The 26,743-nt window shown below is 39.3% G+C and overlaps 1 protein-coding gene across 1 annotated transcript in view; it reads right to left on the reverse strand.

The window, feature by feature from the left end:
• Nucleotides 1-26,743, reverse strand: part of LOC103702697 (MADS-box transcription factor 50-like) — a 65,073-nt gene that overhangs the window by 37,271 nt on the left and 1,059 nt on the right. The window lies entirely within an intron of this gene.

Raw genomic sequence — 26,743 nt, forward strand, 5'->3', positions numbered from 1 at the left:
CTTCCTGTTTGAGAAATTCCGGGTCTTTGATCGGCGAGCGCATGATATATCCGCCAGACTTAGCACTATTAAAGACATCATTCTCCTAAGGGATTTGACGATCTATCTTACTTCATAATACAAACCTCACCCTCAAAAGATGGAACCACAAATATGTGGGGAACATATTTCAGAAGGATGAATTACTAAATGTGAAGCTGCTTTAGCTTTAGACTATAGAAGCTTAGAATGGGAGATTATCAGAGCGTGACCATAGTGAGCCTACGTATACCCTTAGGGCCTCTAACTGTAATCTCAGGATGCAGGAAATTTTTTAAAGAAAAAAATTATGGATTACGCGGATCAAAGAGGGTGATCCAAACATAAAGTTCTTCCATGGATCCACAATCATATGCAGAAGACACAATCGAATAAATGTGCCATGGGATGCTCAGGGTGAGAGGGTTGAAGATGAGGGTGCTATCAAGGTGATGTTGCTTCAACACTTTTTACATCACTGGCTTCAATAATCTCTGAAGCTCATAGATTGGCTACCTCTGATCCCTACTTCGATCACAGTCGAACAGAATGACAAATCGATAGAAACAGTAGCCGAAGATAAGATCAAGTTGGCCATCAGCCAAATGCATCCAGACAAAGCCCTTGAACCTAATGGATTCCCTCCTTCTTCATATACTTTTGGAACATCATCCAACCTGATGTCCTAGCAATGGTTAAAGATGTATTTAGGTATAATTATATGCCTAATTCCTGGAAGAGAACTTTTATCGCACTTATCCCCAAAAAATTGAATCCATTACAAGTAACCAATTTTCACCCAATTAGTCTATGCAATACTATATAAAAAATAGCAGCAAAAAATCTGGTTAGCAGATTAAAACCTATTCTACCAATTTCGATATCCCCAACCCAAGGTGCATTTGTCCAAGGACGTAAAATCACCGATAATATATTATTGGCCCAAGAAATAATGCACTCATTAATACATGCTTCTAGAACCAAATGTCCAATGGCGATCAAGGTAGACATAGAAAAGGCATATGATAAGGTTAATTGGAAATTTTTGTTTCGAGTACTTGCACACATTGGGCTGCATCCTAGGCTTATAAGATGGAATCATGCATACATACTTATACCTAATTTTGCATTATTAGTTAATGGCACATAGATTGCATGGTTTGAACCTTCCATGGGATTACAACAAGGATGCCTATTATCACCTTACCTCTTCATCTTATGTTCTGATATCTTTTCTAGAACGTTGCAGCTGGCAATGGAGTACCAAGCTGTCCGGGCATTTAAACCTAGAAGGCAGGGACCCTTCATCACTCACATTTTTTTTTGAAGATGACATGTTAGTTGCAAGAGTTACAACACAGGATGGCTTATGTCTTAAACTTTTAACCGATCTTTACTGTATAATGTCGGGCCAGAAAATCAATGAGACAAAGTCCCATATTACCTTCAGCTCTCGACTTCCTCATCGGTGAAAACTCTAATTAGGAGGATAATGCAAGTACCAATTCAAAAAGGCATCTGGCACTATTTGTGGGTGCCATTATCAAGTACTAGATTAAAAAAAGGCCGACTTCACATATGTGGTCAAGAAGGTGGGGGCTAGAATCGATGCATGGCAATAGAAGGCTCTCTCCTTAGCTGGGAGAGCAACCTTGTTACAATCTTTTTGCCTTCATACCTCTCTATGTCATGCCATGCATGCTTATGCCAGCCCCGGTATTGTGCCAAATGGAGGAGATTCGGCATTTTCATGGGGACATTCCATGGGCCACAAGAGGCTTTATCGTATCTCATCGAACACGGTGTGCACCCCCAAATCACATGGAGATTTGGGTATACAATCCTTGCCCTCTAGGCAGCATGCTATGTTCTACAAATTGGCAGCCCAGCTGGTGCTACAACCTCATTCCTTATGGACTCAGGTGGTTAAATCTAAATATAGATTCACAGGGCAGTGGGCTAACTATCATTGGCCACAAGTTTGCTCTCCTATCTGGCGCCCGATTTGTACTGCTACTCCTGATTTCAAATATCAATTCATTTGGGATATTGCAGATGGTACTCGGGTAAATATCGTTGTCTCCTCTTCCTTTGGATGCTTGGCCTACAAATTTCAATATAGATGTGGATGTGACAAATGTGAAGCTGTCAGATTAATAATCTTCAGACCAAACATGGAATAGGCAGGCCTTGGCTTCTCTATTTCCACCTGAGATGATGACCCAAGTATTAAATATCCCCAAAGTGCTAGGAATGTGGTTAGACCACCTTGGTTGGTGCACTATCGCGTCTAATCAGGTTTCTTTTCATGATATTCATCATATATTCTCTCATCATCTGCAAATTCTCTAGCCTTTAAGTGGCTGAGGAAACTCCAACTTCCCATGAAAATCAAATTTTTAAGCTGGAAGTGGCTTTGGATGGAGTTACCTTGCAAGCAGCTCCTAGTGAGCAAGGGGATTATCAGGCTAGATGATGGATTCTGTGATCTATGTCCTGATCAGCAGGAGGATATTGAGCATGTTTCTATTCGCTGTGTCTTTGCACAAACTTATTGGTCACTCATTCACAATTGCATGCATTTGCCAGTGCCTACCTCTTTGCTGACACTGCAAAATATTCTCATCAGTGCCTTGGTAGAGAGGGGCAGTAAAGCTCTATGCTTTATTGTTCTGTGGTCACTGTGAAAAGCAAGGAATCAAAGCTGCTTGAACATGAAAGGTAAGCCCTCTACAACTGGTAAGGTCGGTGGTATGCTTTACAGTTGATCTCTATTCAAGACAGTGGCAATCGGGCCTTTCAACATAGTTAGGGAACTGGGGTATGTTGCCTATTTCTTCTCATCCTTCTACTTCTCCGATATATGCCTGCTGGGTACCCCCTCCCCTAGTTGTTGTTGAGGTGAATTTCAATGATTCTACATCTAATGCTTATTCAGCGGCTGCTTTTTGTATCAGAGATACTCAAGGTTTGTTGATTAGAGCAGCTAGATTGAGGTTAAACCGGTGTACAATGCCAGTGGTTGAGCTTGTAGGCATTTGGGCGGGAATGCATAAAGCAGTGTTTCATCTTAATGGATAGCAGGTTTGGCTTAAGGGTGACTTGTCTATGGTTATTGGTTGGATGAATAACCCCGTCACCTAAATGTGCAGGTTACCTATCACTTAAAGATATCCTCCAATGAAAAAGGACCTGGTCTGTGTTCACACAACTCGTGTCAATGGCGAGGCTAACCACATGGCAGACTGGGTTGCTGTGCATGCATGGGATCTCAGTATCGATATGTATATTGGGGAGTGAATCCCATATTTGCTGCAACATTTATTAATTAGCTGATAGCCAGGGTGTACATTTTATAAGATCTTAACTTCTTTTAGGGTATCCCTCCTGCTATACCCAAAAAAAAAAGGATTGTTCAAGTTATTTAACCAACATCGGTTCATAGAGGTATTCGATCTCATCCATTTTTCTTTTCCATGTTAAGCTATTTATCCTAATTTCTAGACCTCCTCAAACCATTACTAAATAACATGTAGAAGTATAAGAAGTATCTTAGTTTACCCAAAATAAATATCTATCTTAAAAAATCCTGCCATTGAAGATTCTAGTCATATTTGAAGCAAAAATGTGCATGAAAGTCTCTAACAATAGTTGATAATTTCCCAATATTCTATACTTCGTTCTGTTTTAAATGCTCATTGCACTCATTCGTGTCCTCCAATCAGTTCTAAGATTAAAGCAACTATTTCATCTAATTCTTTCATCATTGAATATAAGAAGTTTTGTAAAAATGAACTAGGCATGCATAAAAGATATGCTTCTTGCGATTAGTGCGCTGCAAGCAACTCCAGTTGGATCCAGGATCCATCGGATCAGATCACATTGAGATTAATTTTAACAATCCATTGATTTTTCAAGTCAAATAGGGTCAAAAAATAATCCAAACACCGATCATAATAAACATATATAAATTGATTGCATAATCATATCATAAACATATTATGCAATAAATAATAATAAACAATACGTAAACATTTTCAAAAACATATTATAGATAAAATTTGATTAATAACCATGCCCGATTATAATCAACTTAAATTGTTGACAAATTATATCACAAGAAAAATACTAATTTCTTATATTCAATGAGGGATAAGATATATCATGTAAAAATCTTGGACGATTTAGGCCAGTTCTAGTTTGGATTCAAAATTTTAGGATTCCAACCCAATCCACATCCGTAAAAAGCCATGTTTTCAAATCCAAGCTTAATCCAAATAGCTTTGGTTCATGGTGGTCAAGGTTCATTTCAGGTCGACTCTAAATTGGAAGCAAGTCAATCCAATCCACTTGCCATCCTGAAGGAGGAAAGTTTTTCCCATTGTGGTAAAAGATGCTAATTTAGTTCAATCAAGTTCTAGTATGGTTGGCCCCCACTTATTATTATGGCATAAGGGTTCATGGAAAGAAGAGCTATCCGCACCCACAGAGATGTAAACAGACATCAAAGAAGGGACCCTATAAGTGGTACTACTTTGATTGTTTATCAACCAACTCCCTGAACTCCTTTACTCTCACACCTACAATTTCTAGATTCTGTGTTGATTGCCCAAGCCACTTTGTCTAATGCCATGGTGCTAATGGATATAATCTAGGATTAACGTGAAACTTTTGGTCTGCAGATGAACTTTAGCAAATTTGCAATGAGACCTAGTCCAAGGATAAATCTAATGGAGAAACACCGGATAAAGGATTACTTGAATATTGTGGAATCCAATGACACATGGCAATACCTAGGAGTCTCTATTACCGAGAAGAGGCCAACCGCATATGATTACCATCCACTAATGTAGAAGGTTCTCGACAAAACTTAAAGGTTGAAAATAAAAAGCGTTATCAATGATGGAAAGAATTATTCTTATTGGGTCAGTGCTTTCTATGTTACCGCCTATATGATGGCTAATTGTATTATACCTAAAAGTGTTCTCCAGAAGATTGACCAAGTCATGAAAACTTTCTATGGGACTACCCTAATTGCAAGAGAATTCATCTGCTAGCTTGGGATAAAGTTTATCAACCAATGCAGCTTCGAGGCCAAGCTTCATTGGCAACGAGATATGAGGCCTTGTTGGCTAAACATGTAGTCAGTTTGTTCCAGAAACTGATAACTTTTGGTGCTCATGAGGTCGAAATATGGCTCTTGGTCCACATCCTCTCTTCCAACCCTAGCTTAAAGTAACTCCCCTTTGCGAAAAGCAATTTGTTCTTATGCTTTTGTCATTCTATCTAATCACAAATGGTCTATAGGAGATAGGAGTTCTATAAATGTTCTCTATGACCCATGGATTTCCTCCATTCCACCTGTTTGCAATCCTATAATGGTGGACATCGACACCCTAGAAAACTTATCGGTCAAAGACCTATTAAGTACAAGGGAAAGGAAGTGGAACACTATCTTCATTCTTAAAGCTTTTGGTAAAAAACTATCAGGTAAAATTCTGTCAATGGTGATTCCAGTTTTCAACATCTGTAAAAAAAACTTGGGTGGGGTGCTTCCTCCTGCTCTATTATTAAAGCAAGAGATTTATACAATTTCTTTCAAACTAGCCCTTTCTCAATCCAGAGTGTCACCTAGGTTTGGAAGATTGATATCACCCAATGGCTGCACTATTTCTTTAGAAAGTTGCATGAAATCATCTTCCTTGTCCTTCACATATCCCCTCATTGTGATCTTTGTCCTAGTGTAGAGGAACCGATTGCAAATGTCCTCCTTGAATGTCCAAGCAGTACAAGTGTGGAGGTTGGCTCCTATCTCCAGTGCAACCACTATCTCATCCTTCTCATTAGATACCTTTCTTCTTTACTCAAAGGAGAGATCCTCAACAGGCAAGGGCAGAAATCAGGCAATTCTTATGTGCTTTACTGCCTACAATATTTGTCTAGCCAAGAATTAAACATATTTTAGGGCTATTATTGGTGCCCTCAACTGACTCTAATGAAAGCTTCTCTTCAAGCTTCAAAATTCATTCAAGCAATTACCACCAAGGAGTCAAGGAAAATCTATGGCTCCTATTCTGTAGCTTTTGCATCTACCCATGTAATCCACTCCACTTGAGAGCCACCAGCCTCTTGTTTTCTCAAAACTAACGTTAATGACAATGTAATCGACAATGGATCTAGTTAAGAAGCATGTTTCATCATCGAGAGTCCAACTTGCTCTTTGTGGCTATCGGTGGTGCTTAGTTATTTAATACTACGGTCCTAATGACAAAGCTATTTGGGGTGTGGGAAGGGCTCATCTATGCTACTATGGTGCTTCAGGCAATCCACATCATGTTGAAGGATAATTCAAAAACAATGGTTAATTGGTTTCTAACTTAAAATCCCACGTTAGCGATGCTCATCTAGTAGTTCATGACATCTGAAGGATGGCACGCTCTAAGCTCCTTTGAGGCCACCCAATTTTAAGGAGAATTAAATGCACAACTAATTGGGTAGTCACCCATGTGGCTAATCACACCAGCAGAGTCAATTGAGATTGAAGAATCACATGAATGTCTATACTAGAGTTGCAATATATATCTGCCTAACCAAAAGAAAAAAGAGGGCCAATTTCTCGCAGTTATAAACAATCAATGACCAAAGAGATGATAGATAACCAACAATGATCTACGAGGATGAGAAAAAGTAGGAGGAGCTTTCATCGAAGTAAAGTAGAATAGAATGATGATGAAAGAGAATGGAACTTATTTGATTCAAGCTAGAGAAATGGTGGAATTAGCCAGTGGTGTGAAAGGAGTACGCTTGAATCCTGAGAATGAGAATGCAAGTATTGTTGCCATAATGAACATTCTAAGGTACTTGTAGATAGGGTGTCTAGTCCACCCTTCCTTCTTCGGCATAGAGCTTACAAAAAGTTGCAGAAACATACAAAAGAATGGTAAAGGTTCAAAATTATTAGACAAATCTAAGTAAAAAGATCCAGTGTCATAACAAATTTCATATAAAGCTCAAAAAAACACTTTAAACCAAACATAGTAATTGACATACACAATTTGGCAATTTTAAGGGTATGCATAAGGTTGGACCCAGGGGACCGCTAGCAAGAATGGTGGAGAATGTGGGCGAGACATTGTGCCAATGATCCAAGATATGGATATGCTCAATCTTGAGGAAGTTATCTTTGCTTCTCAAGGAGAGAAGCATGCTGACGGGGATAAGAGTGAGAGGAAGGACGAAGACTCGATATGGTCCTAGGCACAAGTCCTTTAAAGAAAACTACATTACAAGTGGCATACCCAAAAGGTAACTGAGGAGGAAATAGCTAAACTTCAGGGGATGTTTACAGAAGTCGTAGTCTTCTCCGACTCGGAGACTAAAGGGGCTAGGAGGCAATGGACGAACTCCCTTATTGGTAAGCTTCTGGGAAGGAGTCTACTAAAAAAATTTCTAATCAGGGAACTAAAGACCAGGTGGATGAGCCATAGAAAATTCAAAGACATTCCTCACTCAGCTGGCCACCTGCTATTTTGGTTTAAAATAGAGGAAGACAAAGATTGGGTTATGGTGAATGGTCCTTAGGTTATCGTAGGGTAGGTCCTAGCACTTGAGTGGTAGCACCCAAACTATAGCGTCGGGGAAGACTTTGTAAGCAAACCTACCATATAGGTGCGGTTTCAAAACCTCCCAATAGAGCTATGGGACCATGGCATGTTACTAAGAATAGCGGCAACCACTGGTTCCCTACAGTTCATAGACACCTCTACAGTTCATAGACACCTGTACGGAGGAGGCTCTCAAAGGCGGGTATGCTAAAGTTGTAGGCTCAAGTGTGGCGCATCCAAAAGAAAACAAGTTTTTGGGCTGTGAACAGTATTGGAATCGACGCCTGGAGACTTGGAGTTGACTCCGGCACGCTGTGAAGACTTGGCACAGTGCAGGGGTCAACCCCAGGACTTCAAGGGTCGACTCCTTAAGAGCGACAGGAAAAAGTCCGAGAGCTGTTTTCTGGGACAGCTTCAGGGGTCGACCCCAGAACTGCAGGAGTCAACCCGAGCACTGTTTTCACGGGATTTTCAGGCGTGAAGCGAGCCAAGTCAAGGTTTTTCAAGTCTCAAAAGGTCTAAGTCATTCTTGGGCTAGGTTTAGGCTCAAAGGGGGAGAGCATGTAAGTCATAGACTTGGGTTGAATGCCTTCTAATGTGACTTAGGGAGAGATTGAGTTGGTGTATGATTAGACTAAAATTGGGTGCCTATATAAAGGCTTGATGTAATCAGTTTTAGGGTTATCGCTTAAATTATTGCTTGAGCAATAAAGGAGCCGCCAGAAAACTTTCTCCCACGTTCTCTCTTCTCTTCCTCTTCTTCTCCACGAAAATCCTAGTTTGTGATTGTGATTCTTCATCTCCTCTTTCTTCTTTTACCACGCGGCCTGACGCCCTAGGTTAGCAGATATCAGGGATCCACACGCTTCCGCACAGCACCAACAATTGGTATCAGAGCGAGGTTTTGGCGTAGGAAAGAAGAAACGAAGGAAAAACATCAAGAGGAAAGCAGTCCACTCATCTCCCTTCAGGTAATTTTTCAAATCAGATTTGTGTTTATTTGTGATTGTGGTCTGGCCAACCATGAACAATAACATGAAGGTAGAGTTTGAGAAGTTTAATGAAAAGGGAAGCTTCTCTATGTGGAAGGTTTGGGTGGAGGATCTCTAGGTGCAGAACTATCTGGATTCGGCCTTGGAGGACAGGCCGGAGGGTATGATAGATAAGAAATGGTTTTCTTTGGAGAAAAGGGCTTGCGCTGCCATCAAAGGATGCTTGATGGATTCAGCATTGTACAGCATCCTAGAGGAGAAGACACCCAAGGGATTATGGACAAAGTTGCATACCATGTATATGGGGAAGAATATGTGCAACAAGTTGATGTTGAAGAAACAATTGTACAGCCTTCGGATGCATGAAGGTGGAGATATTGTTCTTCATATTCAGAGGTTTGACCAGGTTTGCAATGACTTGCAGACCCTTGGGGCAAAGATGGAAGAGGAGGATAGATCTCTACTCTTGCTTTGCTCGCTGCGAGGTTCTTATGATCCTTTGGTTACTACTTTGCTGTATGGGAAGGAGACGCTGAATTGTGAAGACATAATTTCTGTGCTAAAGTCCAATGAGCAAAGAGAAAGATTGACAAAAGATGAAGTTCCTCAGAAAGGTTTTACTGTTGGAGAGAGGCCTGGGAGAGGGAAGGAATAGAGCAAGCAAAGGGAACAATCAAAGTCCAAGAAAGGCAAGAAAGAGTTCAGATGCTACAAGTGCAATGAAGCAAGACGCTTGAAGCGGAATTGCCCGCTTTGGAAGAAGCTTCAGGGAGAGAAGAATGGCAAGGATTCAGTCAGTGTCGTGGCTGATCTCAAGGTGGAGGATGACCTTTTGGTAGTTTCGGATGATCACAGGAACAATACGGATATCTGGACAATGGATTCAGCCTGCTCTCATCACTACACACCAAATCGGTTTTGCTTTGCTACATACACCAAAATCAATGAGAGAAGTATGACATTAGGAGATGATCATCCTTACAAGGTGGCCGACATTGGGACCATTAAGGTGAGGATGTTTGATGGGATGGTGCAGACTCTTACCAATGTAAAGCACGTCCCGGATCTGAAAAAGAATCTAGTGTCACTTGGCTACTTGGAGAAGAACGGTTACAGCTTTAGTTGCCGTTTCAGGAGTGATATTTTGAATATATCCACAGGAGCAATAGTTGTGATGAAGGGGAGGAGGTTGGAGAATAATTTGTACAGGATGGAAAGGTCCGTGGTGTGTGGGGGATCCGAAACAGCAGCAGTGGCACAGGGCCAGCAGGAGCATATCGTTTGTGGCATTACCACTTGGGCCACATGGGAGATCGTGGTATGAAGATGCTGAGCAAAGATGGACTGATATCAGATCTGGATACAGGAGTTCCAGAGGTGTGCGAGCCTTGCCAGTTGGAAAAGCAACACAGGATAAAAGTTGCTACCAGTATTACAAGGAGCGGTGGTCCCCCTGGAGCTAGTGCACACAGATGTTGAGGACCGGCCCCGATCACAGTCAGAAATGGGGCAAGATATTTTCTAACCCTTATTAATGACTTTTCAAGGAGAGTTTGGGTGTACTTCTTGAGGAAAAAGTTAGAGATCTTCTCTAAGTTCAAAGCCTGGAGGGCAGAGGTAGAGAAAGAGAAGGAATGCTGCGTGAAGTGTGTGAGGTCCGACAATGGTGGCGAATTCACAAGTAAGGAGTTTCTAAAATTTTGCGAAGATTGTGGGATCAAGAGGTAATTTTCAGTAAGGAAGACTCCTCAATAGAATGGGGAGGCCAAAAGGATGAACAGGACTCTCATAGAGAAAGCTAGATGTATGAGATTGCAGGCAGGGCTTTCCAAGGTGTTTTGGGAGGATACAATAGACACAGCCTGCTACTTGGTGAATCGATCTCCTCATACAAAGCTAAATGGAAGGATTCCAGAGGAGCTATGGTCTGAAAAGAAGGTGGAGGTTGGCCATCTTAGAGTATTTGGGTGCACGGCATTTGTGCATATTGATCCCAGTGAGCGGAGCAAGTTGGATGCCAAGTTACGAAAGATGGTGTTCATAGGATATCCGCGTGGAGTCAAGGGTTATCGGTTGTGGGATCCCTTGAAGAAGAAGACTACTATCAGTAGGGATGTGGTCTTTGATGAGAATTCAGTCCTAAAGATGCAACAAGACAGGGTTGGACAGCTAACTTCTTATTCAGTTTTACCTTTTGCAGGTGCACCAGAAGGACATGAAATTCAAATGGAGCACCAGTCAGACGTACCTCCACATGTGGAGAGGAGCGAGATGCTAACTCGGAGACGAGATGTGCAAAGGGAGGAACAAGATCCCAGCAGAAGCATCGGAGTTGCACTATACAAGCCTAAGCGGATTGTGAGGCAGCCGGAGAGGTATGGTTTTGGCAAAACTATATCTTATGCATTGGTTGCTGTAAATGGAGACCCGAAGACCTATGAGGAGGCATTGGCACGCCAGGATAGCGATAGGCGGGTCCAAGCTATGGCAGAAGAAATGCAGTCTCTTCAGAAAAATCAGACTTGGCGGTTGGTGTAGTTGCCAAGTGGAAAGAAGCCCATTGGATGTAAGTGGGTGTTCCAATGCAAGGAAGGACTTTCAGATAGAGAAGGCATCAGATACAAGGCCAGGTTAGTGGCTAAGGGATACTCCCAGAAGGAGGGCATTGATTATAATGAAGTATTCTCCCCAGTTGTTTGACATACTTCTATTCGGATGCTGTTGAGCATTGTTGCCATCCAAAATTTGGAGTTGGAGCAAATGGATGTTAAAACAGCCTTCCTCCATAGGAATTTGGAGGAGAAGATTTATATGGAGCAGCCAAAGGGATTTGGTGAGCCAGGGTCAGAAGGAAAGGTCTGTTTGCTGCAGAGATCACTCTATGGGTTGAAGCAATCATCAAGGCAAGGGTACTTGCGGTTCGACACATATGTGAGGAGTATTGGCATGACCAGATGTGAGTATGACCCTTGTGTCTATGTGAAGGCTCTTAAGGATGAGTCTAGATTATATCTACTCTTGTATGTAGATGACATGCTGATTGCTTGCAAGAGTAGAGGAATTGTGGAAGACTTAAACGTAGCCTTATCTCAAAAATTTGAGATGAAGGATTTGGGTCTAGCCACGAAGATTCTAGGCATGGAGATTCTCAGGGATAGAACCAGGAAGGTGCTGCATTTATCTCAGGAAGGTTACATCAGAAAGATCTTACGGAGATATGGCATGGATGGAACGAAACCGGCGGCATTACCAATAGCTGGTCATGTCAGTCTTTCGAAGACAATGTCACCACAGACTGAGATGGAGGCTGAGATATGAAGAGAATTCCATATGCTTCAGGAGTTGGGAGTTTGATGTATGCCATGGTCTATTGTAGACCAGATCTTGCACATGCAGTTAGCCAAGTCAGCAGGTTCATGGCTAACCCTGGCAAGGAGCATTGGAGAGCACTGAAAGGTGTTTTCAGATACTTGGTGGGCACAGTTGGAGTTGGCATTTGCTATGGACTGGAAGGTAGTAAGGAGAAGAATTCCAACATGACCAAGGAGAACCAGAGCCGGATGATTGATTTTGTGGATGCTGATTACGGAGGAGATATGGACACACGGCGTTCTACCACAGGTTATGTGTTTTGCTTGAACAGAGGTCCAGTGTCATGGAGATCAAGCTTGCAACCAATCACGGCATTGTCTTCAACGGAAGCGGAGTATACTAGCATCACAGAAGCTACCAAGGAAGCTCTATGGCCGAAAGGATTGGCACTGGAAATGAAATTTGCACAGGGGGCTGTCAGGGTGCGTTGTGATAGCCAGAGTGCATTGTGTTTGGTTCAGAACTCGGTCATCATGCAAGGACCAAACACATTGACATCAGGTACCACAGGATTAGAAAATTGGTGGAAGAACGTGAAGTGGAGCTTGCCAAAGTTCATACGAAGGAGAACCTAGCAGATGCACTGACCAAGTCTCTTCCAAGGGATGGCTTCCTCAGGTGTGTGGCGCTGATGGGATTGATGGACCAGGAGAAGCTTGCGGAGGCTTTGGAATGCCAAAATGGAGATTGTAGGCTCAAGTGTGGCGCATCCAAAGAAAAACAACAAGTTTCTAGGCTGTGAACAGTATTGGAGTCGACTCCTGAAGACTTGGAGTCGACTCTGGCACACTATGAAGACTTGGCACAGTGCAGGGGTCGACCCCAGGACTTCAGGGGTCGACTCCTTAAGAGCGACAGGAAAAAGTCCGAGAGCTCTTTTCTGGGACAGCTTCAGGGGTCGACCCCAGGACTGCAGGGGTCGATCCCAGGACTGCAGGAGTCAACCCGAGCACTGCTTTCACGGGAAGACTTGGCATAGTGCAGGGGTCGACCCCAGGACTTCAGGGGTCGACTCCTTAAGAGCGACAGAAAAAAGTCCAAGAGCTCTTTTCTGGGACAGCTTCAGGGGTCAACCCCAGGACTGCAGGGGTCGATCCCAGGACTGCAGGGGTCGATCCGAGCACTGCTTTCACGGGATTTTCAGGCGTGAAGCGGGCCAAGTCAAAGTTTTTCAAGTCTCAAAAGGTCTAAGTCATTCTTGGGCTAGGTTTAGGCTCAAAGAGGGAGAGCATGTAAGTCATAGACTTGGGTTGAATGCTTTCTAATGTGGCTTAGGGAGAGATTGAGTTGGTGTATGATTAGACTAAAATTGGGTGCCTATATAAAGGCTTGATGTAATCAGTTTTAGGATTATCACTTGGATTATTGCTTGAGCAATAAAGGAGCCGCCAGAAAACTTTCTCCCACATTCACTCTTCTCTTCCTCTTCTTCTCCACAAAAACTCTAGTTTGTGATTGTGATTCTTCATCTCCTCTTTCTTCTTTTACTACACGGCCTGACGCCCTAGGGGACGCCCTAGGTTAGTGGATATCAGGGATCCACACGCTTCCGCACAGCGCCAACAAAAGTTTGTGTCCAAGTAAACCTAATAAACTCTCTGCAACTAAGAATTAAAATTGTTGCAAAGGGAAGGAAGAGATAGCAGCCATTTCAATACAAAAATATCCCTATGCTTCCTCTACGGAAGGGTTGGCCACTCTGAAGGCGAATGCATGTTCCAAATAAGGAGGCAGAAATAATCAAGAAAAAGGAGAAACAATTATTTCGACCTCGAATGGTGGCCTCAGGAGTTTTGACAATAGTGGAAGAGAACCAGGGCAGAGAACCAAGGTAGAGAGCCGGTCCAGCAGCCAAACTGGTCCTGCAGCCAAACTAATCTCGGACAGAAGAAAGGTACAGATGTGTGGCATACGGTCATCTTAGACTTAAGCAAAAGGAGGAAGGTAGGAGTATGGGAGAGGCACTCTCTAACACGAGCAACGATGAGGTGGGCAAGTACAACATTCTCGAGACAGCAAAACAAGATGCTAGAAACCCAAAAACGCGGGTATGGAGGGTGCAGTGGAAGGCCACGTGGCCTAATCTGTAACTGGATGTGAATTGCGGCGGCTTAGATCTGCAATCCCATGACCTGCTGAATCAAAAAATTAGAGAACATAAAAAGATATTAAACCTATAGGAAATCCTTTGGTGGCAAAAATCTTGGAGTAAGTGGCTGAAAGAATCACATCCTCGCAATCAATCAGCATAATGGATCTTGCACGCAAGATGAGGTAGAGATTAGACAAATCTTGGTTCAACATTTCCACAGCCAAACGAACCACCAGGATTAGCATGTTCCTATTAACCTCCCTCTCGTGCAAAACAGCCTTAATAATCGGCAAAATTTAGCTCTTGTTCATGAGGTTTCAGAGAAGGAAATCGATAATATAGTATCCAATCTAGCTTTCGACATGGAACCTGGGCAATTGAGAATAATGATACTTGGGCTTTGACAAGCTTACCATAAGGCAAAAAGTTATTTGGTATGAAGTAGGTGTACAAGACAAAGAAAGATGCAAAGAGAGAAGTTCAAAGATACAAAGCAAGGTCAATAGCAACAGATTATAAGCGACAAGCTGAGTTGATTTTGATGAAGTATTTTCTCTCATTGCTTGGATAGAAACTATCAGATTGGTTATAAGCACATTGATCTAAATATCAAGCACCAAATCACCAACATCTTGGACATTCCCATTAAACATGGAACATGGACCTATCTTGGCATTCCTCTAGCTAGAGATAGACTAAAATCAAGTGACTTTAGCTTCCTTCCGGATAGAATGAACAAGTGGTTAGAGGGCTAGAAGTGAGAACATTTGCCCATGCTAGAAGAATTGCACTCCTCCAATCAATACCAGTCTCATCCCCTATTGATCTTATGGCTAGCTGTGCCGCCCCATACTCTGTTTTACACAAGTTGAGATCGTGTTTAAAGCTTTCTTATAGGGTCATAAAATGGGACAATTGAAGCTTCACCTGGTAGCTTTGGAGAGCATATTCTGCACCAAGAGCAATGGTGGTTTGGACCTACAACGACTATCCCTTTGGAAAGAAGCATTCATGAGCAAGGTAGCTAGTCATTTGATCCCTGACAAGGATTCCTTATGGAGAAAAGTGATGGGAACAAGTTACAAATTCACGGAGTGGGAGAGTTTCGAAGTGAGGAAGGATCTTCATTAACATGGACAGTGGTTTGCTCCAATGACAAGTGGATTAAGGATTGTTGCAAATGTAAACCCAATTTAATGGGGGTTTTTTGTCCTTTTACTTTATGGCCTTCTATGTAATTTTCTATTTTTTTGTGTAGTTAATAATCTCTTAGTTTGGATCACGCTTTATGTAAAAGAAGAGAGAAAATCAGCCCATGGGTATGAGGGTGTGTCTTTTGAGTTTCTCTTTGAAAAGAAGGGAGTGGTGAGGGTTTGGTAGGAGAAATCCAAAAAGCAAATTTTTGTATTAAAAAAAAAAAAGAAAGAACAACACAAGAAGAAAAATTATTTTTCTAGTTGCTGATTTTCTGCACATTCGTAAATTATATTTTCAGATTTTTCATGCTTAAAATGAAGAATTTTTTAAAGTGAAATTGAGCCTTTCTTGTTTCCCATTGATCAGCTTTATTTTTCATTATTTATTTGGTATGATTTGCAGGTTTTAGCATCTATTTAGCTTCAACAAAATTGGTATCGAAGCTTCGTGTGATGATTTGGTAGTCGCTATGTGTTTTGCTTGCATCTGGAGTTTGAAATTAGATTTTCTTGAAGATTATTGAGTTTGAACATGATATTGGTGCAATTTTAATTAAAATGGAGAATAAAATGTTTCCAATTCGACTTCCTAAATTAAATAAGGGGCACTATAATTATTGGAGTATTCAAATCAAAGTTTTGTTGGAATCTCAAGATTTATAGGAGATAGTTGAGAAAGAATTTAAAGAACCTAGCTCACCACAAGAAAAGAGACTCGCCACATGTCAAAGAAATATTTTCAAAAGTCAAAGAAGAGAGATAAAAAAGCTTTATTTGCCCCCTACTAAGTCATTGATGAAGCTAATTTTGAGAAAATTTCTAATGCCAAAACTTCAAAAGAGTCATTGAAAATTTTCAAAAATGCTTATAGGTGTGTTAACAAAGTTGTGAAAGTGACACTCCAAATTTTGAAAAGAGAATTTGAGGAGTTACAATGAGACAGAGTCCATTTTGGATTATTTTTCAAGAGTGTTATCAATTGTGAGTGAAATGAAAAGAAAACGATGAAGAGATTGATGATGTTAGAGTGATAGAGAAAATTTTGTGCTTGTTGACTCCAAAATTTGAGCATGTGGTGGTAGTCATTGAAGAAGCTAAAGACTTGAGCACCCTGATAATTGATTATTTGATGAGAATGCTACAACTTCATGAGCATAGATTGAGTAAGAACACTAGTTCTTTAGAACAAGCTCTCCAATCCAAGCTCTCTTTGCAAGATTTCAAGGAAGAATGCTATGTTGCTAATACTCAAAGAGGCCAAGGTAGCTATAAGAACTAAGGAAGAAGTTATAGAGTCTGTGGGAGAGGTTATAGAAACTAAAGAAGAAGCTTTTAGAATCAAAGAAGAAGGTCTGGCTATTGAGAAAGAGATAGAAGGCATGGTGAACGAGGCCAACTATCATTCCCTCCAAGAAGAAGGTCAAGAGGCGATTTCAATCATCATTGCAATCAACAAGACTTTGACAAGAAAAATATGTAATGCTTCAATTGTCACAAGTATGAGCACTGTGGTAATGAATATTGGGCAAAGCAAGGCAATGAAGTTGCAAAGGAAGCTAATATCGTTGAGAAAAAGAGTATTGATGGGATGACTTCTACTTTATTGTTAGTTCATAATGAAAATAAAGAGAATGAGAACAATACATTGTTTCTTGATACCAATGCAAGCAACCATATGACAGGAAAGAAGAAATTATTTGTTGATTTGAATTAAAGTGTGCAAGCCTATATTACTTTTGGTGACAACTTCAAAATTTCGGTGTAAGGCAAAGGTGATATTCCCATCAAGCTCAAGAAAGACAATCATGATTTTATTTTCAATATCTATTATGTTCGAAATTTGCATAAAAATCTTTTGAACTTGGATCAACTTTTGGAGAAAAATTATAATATGAATATGAAAACGCTCTCTTACTTTCAGGGATAGCCATCGAAATATGATTACTCATATAAATATGCCACATAGTAGAATATTTTCTTAGCATATTCAACTTAATGTACTCGAATATTTTAGCTCCATTATACATGACAATTTTTGGTTGTGGCATTCGAGATTTGGACATCTTAACTTTGGAGGCTTGAAGCTCTTGGCTACAGAATATGGTGAAGGATTCCCACTCATTGATCATCCACAACAAGTGCGTGAGAGGTGCATGCTTAGTAAGTATCAAATATCAATATTCACTAAAGAAATAAGGTGGAGAGCATCAAATCATTGGATCTTGTGCACACCGATATTTGTGGCCCTTCGAGGCCCATGTCAAATGACAAGAATCGATACTTTCTTACTTTCATTGATGACTTTAGCGAAAATACTTGGATGTATTTTTTGAAGAGAAAATCCGATGTATTGGATATGTTGCATGAGTTTAAAGCTTTTGTTGAGAAGAAAATTGGCTACCCATTGAAGGTCTGAAAAAGGCGGAGAATATACATCCGATCTCTTTGAAGATTATTGTAAAGAGTGTGGGATTATGCATCAAGTGACTCAATCCTACATGTCTCACCTTAATAGTATAGCCGAAATGAAAAATTGGACAATCTTGGATATGGCAAGAAGTATGTTGATAGGAAAACGATGCTTAGTGAATTTTGGGGCAAAGCAGTTGCATGTGGCATCTACTTATTGAATAGATAACCTACAAAAGTGTTCACTTAACGACACTGGAAGACGCTTGGAGCTCTTTCAAGCCAAATATGTTTTATTTTAGAGTTTTTGGGTGTAGTGCTTATGCTAAAATTTCGGAGGCTAGAAGGATAAAGCTTGATAACAAGGATAAAAAATGCATCTTTCTTGGCTATAATGGGCAAGTAATGGGGTACAAGTTGTACAATCTAATTACCAAAAATGTGTTCATGAGTAGAGATGTTGTGTTTGAAGGAGGAGGAATGTAGGATTGGAATCAAAATGAGACAACTCTAGTTAAGCTACAACTTGAACAAGACAAAGTACCAAGACAGGTGGAGAATCAGCCACAATCACCTTCTCAATGATTCCCTTCCTCCTCATCATCATCCTCATCATCGGAAGAAAGTTCTAGTGAAAGACCACTTAAAATGAAAAGCTTAAAAGAAGTCTACGAAACTACAGGGAATCAAAATGGCAACCTAAAATTGAATTATTTCTTTATGAATTGTGATCCTATATACTTTGGAAAGGCTATTCAAGAAGATAAATAGAAAAAAACAATGGATGAAGAGAACAAAACAATTACGAAAAATGATACTTGGGCTTTGACAAGCTTACCATTAGGCAAAAAGTCAATTGGTGTGAAGTGGGTGTACAAGACAGAAAGATGCAAAGAAAGAAGTTTAAAGATGCAAAGCAAGGTTGGTAGCAATAGAATATAAACAACAAGCCGAGTTGATTTTGATGAAGTATTTACTCTCATTGCTTGGTTAGAGACTATCAGATTGGTTATAAGCACATTGATCTGAAAATCAAGCACCAAATCACCAACATCTTGGACATTCCCATTAAACATGGACCATGGACCTATCTTGGCATTCCTCTAGCTGGAGATAGACTAAAATCAAGTGACTTTACCTTCCTTTCTAATAGAATTAGCAAGTGGTTAGAGGACTAGCAGTTGAAACATTTGGGCCGAGCTAGAAAAACATTTGGGGAAGGCTACCTTGGATTTGGGGCATGAAGACATCTCCTAATGTTTGGAATTTTTGGTGGAAGGCTGCTTAGGAAAGGCAACCTTGCAAAACCCTTCTAGCTAACAAGGGTATTATTCACTCACCTAATACCTTTTGCAACCTCTGTCTATGCAAAGAGGAAGACATTCAACACATCATACAATGCTAATTTCCTAAGGCGGTGTGGAATGAAATGCAACTCCTTCACCCCCAATACTGGGGCACCACCTCAATGCAGGGCTTGTTCAATATGTTGGCTCATCGTCACTTTCCAGGGATGACAAATCATGGATGGGTTACACTAGTTGGGTTCTATGTTAGGAAAGAAATGAATGCTTGTTCCAAGGCAGCCAACATCAACCAAAAGAAGCATCCCTTCTTGCCAACCACTTAGCCATCGAATTCCTTGAAGCTGCCTCAACTTATACCAACACCACGAATCCATGCCACTAGATTTTCGGCAGCTTGGAAAGCTCTTCCAACTCACCACCCAAGACAATCTTTGGGCACCCCCACCTCGTGGCTTGGCAAAGGTCAATTTGAATGCATCATGAAAGGACGATGAAGCAAGAGCAGGAATTATTATCATAGATCATATGGGCCACTTCCTATATGTAGCAACCCATCTATTTCCATAATCCAACAGTATCGGAAGCAGAGCTTAGAGCTGCCTAGGAGGGTATTATAATTGCTACCCACAAACTAAAATATACGAACACTTGGCTAGAAGGGGATTCAAGCACAATTGCATGTTAGATTCGACAGTGCCTCAAAGTATCTTTCATGGATTCTATACATCCTCTCATCAGGGACTTTCGCCTGCTTTCAATCATTTTGCAACTCATTCTCTCTCTCATACTTTCCAAGGCAAACCAGCCAGCACACATGCTAGAGGCAAGAAGAACATCCGAGGAGTGCTTTGATTTATCTATACTTCCTTTTGATACCAAATCAGCAATATGGGCTAATGCAACTGGTGTTCACTATCTTAATTCATAACTTTTCCTTTTGTTTTTTGGGGTCCATGACCCCCCCCTTTGTACCAAAAATAAGGGGTATGTATAAGGTTATGTTAGCCTACTTGAATTACATGCTAACTACATCATATCAATGTGGGCTTACAAATCGCCTCTTAGATTAATTTTACGATAGATATGCGATACACAACTAATTTATGGAATGATCCTTTCAAATTCACCGACTATGATAGGACTCATTATTTTTTGCAGGTTCATAGCTTCTCATAGACTTAAGAGCAAGGCATGTTGGACCGGTATATATAGCTTGTACTAGCTGACAACTAGCTCAGTAAGGTACGGATTCATACTATACCATGTCGGGGTGTATCAAAATATGGAGAGGGAGAAAGAGAGGGAGGGGGAGAAAGAAAGAGGAAAGGAAAGGAAGAGAGGGACAAAGGGGAAAGAGAGACAAGGGAGGCTTACCAATGACAGAGTTGCGATATCGAAGGAGTGAGCAGCGTCAGGTGGAGAGAAAGAGGAGGGAGAGAGGGAGAGAGAAATTGAAGAAAGCACTAGGGTTAATCAAGAAAAAAATCGAGACAAACCATTTGATTAGCTTCTTCCCCTTGTACGACATAGTGAAGAATCCAAATATGAATCATGGTGCTCCTCTTCGATCAAGTGAGGCCTCCAAGCACTCCATAGGGAATTGGAGAACGAGAGGGATTTTTCCTCCATAATCGCTTAGTGAAAAGAAACCTTAGCCCTCAAAAAAGAGGGAGATAGAGGAAAGAAAGGGGGAAGGCTTACCGACAATAGCTTCATGGCATCGGAGAGGAGGGAGTAGTGACCGGCGAAGAGGGGAGAGAGCAAATGTGAGAGCCCTCGAAAGCTCTCAAATCATCGAACCAAGGGTGAGAGTGATACTATAGCTGAACCAACCCGAGCTGCTGAATCGTCTCAAAAGTCTGTTACCAATTAACTTGTAAAATCAAGAAATCTCTAACAATCAAACTTATTTAAGTGCTAAAAGAAAAGAATTATTATATGAAAGACACTAAAATTATACTATATTGCTCAATATTCCATGGCATAACCGAGGGCATGTGATGAAAGCTAGAAATTCCCTACCTTCTATCTACAACACCCGATCCCGCCAATGTCAAATTATATGATCAGAAATCCCAAAGTGTTGAAATAATGGTGGAAAACCATCAAGAGTAAAAATTCATTAAGCCTACAACTTCCACATGTTTGCAATTTTGCATTTGTTTGCATGGAATAAGATCTTAAATAATGCATTCAAAGATCGGACCTATGGACAAATATGGCATTGATTTTATGCTTCCCTAATTTTGAGGTTTGAGATTTCATGTGATGATTCTCATGTTGCAATTAGAGGGAGTTCTTAGTCAAGTGAGATATCCTATCACCAATTTTAGAAAGAAGCTCGATAATGCCAAAATACATTATTCCACTTTTGACATATGTATCATGCTTCCATGCTGAATGAATTTGGACACTATTGCATCAAATTGCCTAAACCAGTGATCACCGAACTGACCAGAAAGTTATAAATCCCCCCCCCCCGGCATGCATTCAACGGTTCAAGAGCCTTCGAGGGCTCTCTCATTCACTTCGTCTTGACTACCATATTATAGTTCAGAAATAACTAACTTCGCGGCCGTGATTTGCACCTAGAGGATGGTTCTATTTTTGATGGAACTATAACCATTAGCGACTGGACTACTGTCAGTTTTTGCATATGCCTAAGGAGTCGAGTACATACTCTGGAACATATTTTGATGATTCCAATGCTAAGAAGGGTGCATAACCTTGTCACCTGATATTTGGTGAAGTTCAACAGACAAGTCAAGACTCAAAGCAATGCATAATCTTGGTAGGTATCTTTAGCTTCTGCACAAGTAATTGATATGCTGAGAAGTTGTTGTCTAAATGTATTAATTCAAAGTAATTAGCCCAACTGCTCTTTTTTGTTTCAGCCTTGACAACCACTAATATTGTTTGGTCACTTTATCAACCCATTGGAAGATGGCTATACCTAAACAAGGTTTCCAGAGAAGATCCACATTCTTATTATGTGTCTGGCAGTGACACGCTGCACAAGAATGCTCTATGAAGTACAGGTCAGGTAAGGGCCCTGAGGCATATTACTAAACATTTCAATCTTTTCTTTTCTGATGTATGGTTAGGACTGGTTTGGAAGTTGAGTTCTTCATAATTGGTGAAAATCAATTTTTTACTACTGCCATTGATTTGCAGAAATTTTTTAGTATAATTTGGAGCTAAAACTCAAAGTCTTGTTCTTGTCCTGCATTATTTTGACGTTGGTTTTTCCCAAATAGCCAGTAATCTACTACAGTGGCCAGCTATTGATTTTGTTGGACACTTTACAAGATTAAAGACCCAAACTATGAAAAGATGGGGTTAAACATCATTTCAACATATATAAAACTTCAATAATCATGACAAAGAAGATTTTAGGAGAAATAATATCCTAAAGAAAAGCGTTCAGTGCTGAGGAAGAAAGTGAGATCTCATGGTTGACAATAACTTTGCAAGCTAATGCATCTCAAGATCTTGTGGATATATTGATTATGATAATTGACAAAAATCCAAGATTATATTATGGAGACTAGATTAATGAAACACCTCTACTAGTAGACCTCCATTGCGTTTGAGAATAGTTACATGGGAATGACAGTATAGCTAAAAGAAAAATAGGTAGCATTTATATATTGGTATTGTAATATGAATTGTTCAAGAAACTTGAGCAGAAAACTCTTCTCCTAGTCACCATCCTACAACTCTCCCATGCAATCTGTTTGCTTTTAAGTACCAAAACATGATCCCAGCGCAATCCATTTTCAGCATGATCATGTCTGAAATTGACCATTTGTTATTCAGCATAACAGTTGTTACATATTAGTAGTTGAATTTGAAAAGATGAAGAAATGAAGAATAAGAATAGAAGAAAAAAAAAAGGAAAAAAATAAGGAAAAAATAAAGAGGAAGAAGAAGATAATAGTTTCACTCTATTTTTTTTTTTTGCTTAAAATAGTTTCACTCTATTTACTCAGAGTATATTCTTCTTGAGAACGATCTTCATGACCAGGAGGAGTTATTGGCTTCTAACATTAATTCGTTAAACCCAAATTTGGACTATTAACTCTGATTTAACTGACATGAATTATTTGATAAGAAAGCTCATAGACATTAATGTAGCTATTGGCTTTTGTCGTATAACATAGGGAAGGGATTGATTGATCACTCCTATGTTCTAATTTCTACACGATACAAACGGAAATTATGCATGATCCTTTCTCTACTCGCACTTTCCAATTCAGGACTTAGAGATCAGGCCATAATCAATCTAAAATTAATATTTCATGTAAAATAATAAAATTATTTACTTGAAATTTTTTGTGAGTAAATAAACCACCGTTGCATAGGGTAGAAAACACTAAAGGATTTTCTCTGAATGGGAAAGGGCATTCCTTTTTAAAAAAAAAATGTAGAAACAGAAAGATTGATACATTTTAGAATTGCTGAGATTATCTACACCTGTAATACCCTTCCTTGTAGAAAACAAATAAGGTCTATTTATTCTTTATGAAGACTGGTTTGGAGTTTTATCAAATAACATAGCTTATTTTATGCACCAAGTTCCATCTATAATTTCAGATAAAATGAATGATATTATTGGTCACTAATAGCTTCTACGTTAGGAATAACCTGGTTTTTTGCCATTTCTTTGATTTGACAATTATACTTAAGTATCTGGGAGACCATAATTGTATAACAGTGTTGTCTTACAATGGGAGTTGTTCATATGTGAGATATCAAAGATAGCCTAATGAGATGGAAACGTGAGTTGAATTTTAAGCAGAAATAAATCTCCAAGAAACAACTACTAGACGCTAAAGATGAAAATCGTGATGATGCATTTTCCTTTCCTAATAATGCAATATCAAGATTGGTTATTTTATTGATTTGTCTTCCTTAGTGTAAGTTGTGTGTATTGGTCTTTAGAAGAGTATTAGCAAACCATCAAGGCCTGTTATTGAGTGACCTTTTTAGTGTGGTTCAAATGTTTTAATGTTGGTAAACTCTAATGAGAAAAATCCTTGTGACTGTGATGCCTTTTGGATGCTTATGCAAAATCCTAGATAGATTTTTCTTCTATTATTAGAGGGATGGAACTCCTCTAGTGTTTATCATATTAATCTATTTTTGTTTTAAAATTACTGGAAGCATTCAAAAATCAAGTATATAGATATAGATTAGTAGGGCCTAGTATTCTATGTATTTAGTAGATCCATTTTGCTAAAGTCTACCAAGATATTGTTACATTTATGTCTTTGAGCCTTATTCGCATTTGTTATCCTACACCTCCTTGCTTTACACTTTGGCATGCAGACTATTAAACTAAGATAAACCTAGTATGACTTGCTTCTATCATTTAACATAGATAGCATAGATCATAAAGATAGGCATGCTTATAGAATTTTCATGTCCTAACTTCAATAAACCATATCATGAGCACACTACTGTAAAGTAATTAATGGAATAGATTCATCTTTTACATGGTAAAAGTATTTTACTTATCTAAGCTGGTGCACATATCATATTCCTATCAGTGGTTGGGTCCCGTAGAGGTTTTAACAATTAGAGAGATTGGATCAGTGACAAAGATGGGAACTTTGAGGGAATTGAAAAATAGAATCAAACCACAGTCAGCAGAAGTGCATAAAGATAACATCCTGAATCTAGGATGTGCTTATTTGAGGCGGAATATGATGGCTATATATATTTGACAGACTTATAGTCAAGTGTTTGTCTTTTATGCTGGTCTGTTTACTGCTATATAGATGTCTAGTTATGATATCCTTTATTATCAGAAGAAGAAAAAAATCTATATATAGAGATGAAAAAACTGAAAGACTCAGAAGTAATTCTAGGCAAGCATATTATTAGAAACATATATCTTCCCAGTTAATATAGCTTGTGAAAGGATCTCATGCATCAATGGATTAAGTAATTATTTCTTAGGCTTGCATAATATTTTTCTAAAAAATTAACATCAACAAATCTGTTCAATTGTGCAGGCTTTCTTATTAATGCAGTTCATTTTCTTATTAACATAGTACAATAATATTCACTCACTGCAAAAAATAGAAAACTATTTCCATCGTGCAAGAAAGTGAACTTGCCAGCAGCTTATTAACAAATACTTTACCAGTCAAGGGATAAAGTGGAATACAAAATGGTATAATTTTATTCAAATGCATCATCATTTGCTCATGGATTGACTTCATACAATTATACACACATCTGAGTGGCTTCTTTTTGGCTGTCAAGCTTATTTACATTTAGCAATTAGATGATTTTGTTGTATGATAAAAGCTGTTTGTATCACCAAAATCGTGTATGTGCATGTTTGTGTGTGTGTGTGTGTGTGTGTAACAAGAACAGTTTTTAAAAGTTTTGGATAAAAATTCAATCCATTGTGAAACTACCATATCCTAATTTCAGACAATTGTGACAGCTTAAATCTAGAACTAGTGAAGGAAACCTAAGTTCAACTCCTCTTCCAAGTGTTTTTACTACCTAAGACAATACAAGTATCATGTTAATGTTGTTATAACAAGAAAATTGCAATTACACCATCAGCATTTAGTATTTTGATATAGATAAAAGTTGTTTCACTAGGAGCCTGTCCTAGATTAATGCACTTACATAACTAAAGGTTTACAGAAGAATCTAGGAAAAAATATTATGATATGATAGCTATTGGTATGCAGAGAGTGGAAAATTTGTATAAAGAAGAGGTATATCTCTTCAATAATATGAATGTAGCTATTGGCTTTTGTTATACAACATAGCGAAGGGGTAGATTCATCACTTCTATTCTAATTTCTACATGATACGAGCAGAAATCATGCATAATCTTTTTCTCTACTCTTACTTTCCAATTTGGGACCTAGAGATCGGGCAATAATTAATCTAAAATTAATATTTCATGTAAAATAATATAGTTGTTTATTTGAATTTTTTTTGTTAGTAAATAAACTAATGTTGCATAGGGTAGAAAAAACTAAAGGAGCTTCTCTTACTAGTGTTTTTACTCCCTAAGACAACACAAGTATCATGTTAATGCTGTTATAACAAGAAAACTGCAATTATGCAGCATTTAATATTTTGATACAGATAAAAATTGTCTCGTGGATAGAAGGTGTCTCTCTAGGAGCCTGTTCTAGATTAAAGAAGAGGTATATCCCTTCAGTAATATTTTCATGCAGATTACTAACTTCATTTGGGTTTCGGCATGATAGTGTGAAGCATAAAAGTACATGTTAATCATGGATATCTTAAGTATATGCAACAGCATCCACCTTGTATAGTATCTTATGCTTTGAATGCATAATTAACTTAGACAAAAGTATACCCTCGTCTTGTGTTGAATTAAGTGTAATGTCTTTTTTATATTTAATGCATCAAGTATATGATTACTTTCAGCCAGGAACGAAAAAAAAGAAAAGTAAGGTAAGAAGGGAGAATAAGAAAAAGTCTGTTCGACTTGTACAAATTGTTCTCAGATTGAATAGCAAAACGGAATAAAATGAGAAGCAAATCTCAAAAGAAGATGACAAATTGTCTGCTCCAATATCATTCCTTGCATTGATAGCTTCACTCTCTTTTATCCTTTCTTTCCTTCCCTTCTATTTTGTCTCCTATTTTGGGGACCTAATCCACCGGCAATGGCCACCCATACCTTGGCCATTGATGACTTTTGTACTGTTGTTTCCTTACGAAGGTATCTAAGCCCATAGTTTGCCGT

The sequence above is a fragment of the Phoenix dactylifera genome, chromosome 2 (assembly GCF_009389715.1).
Source record: "Phoenix dactylifera cultivar Barhee BC4 chromosome 2, palm_55x_up_171113_PBpolish2nd_filt_p, whole genome shotgun sequence".
Lineage (NCBI taxonomy): Eukaryota > Viridiplantae > Streptophyta > Magnoliopsida > Arecales > Arecaceae > Phoenix > Phoenix dactylifera.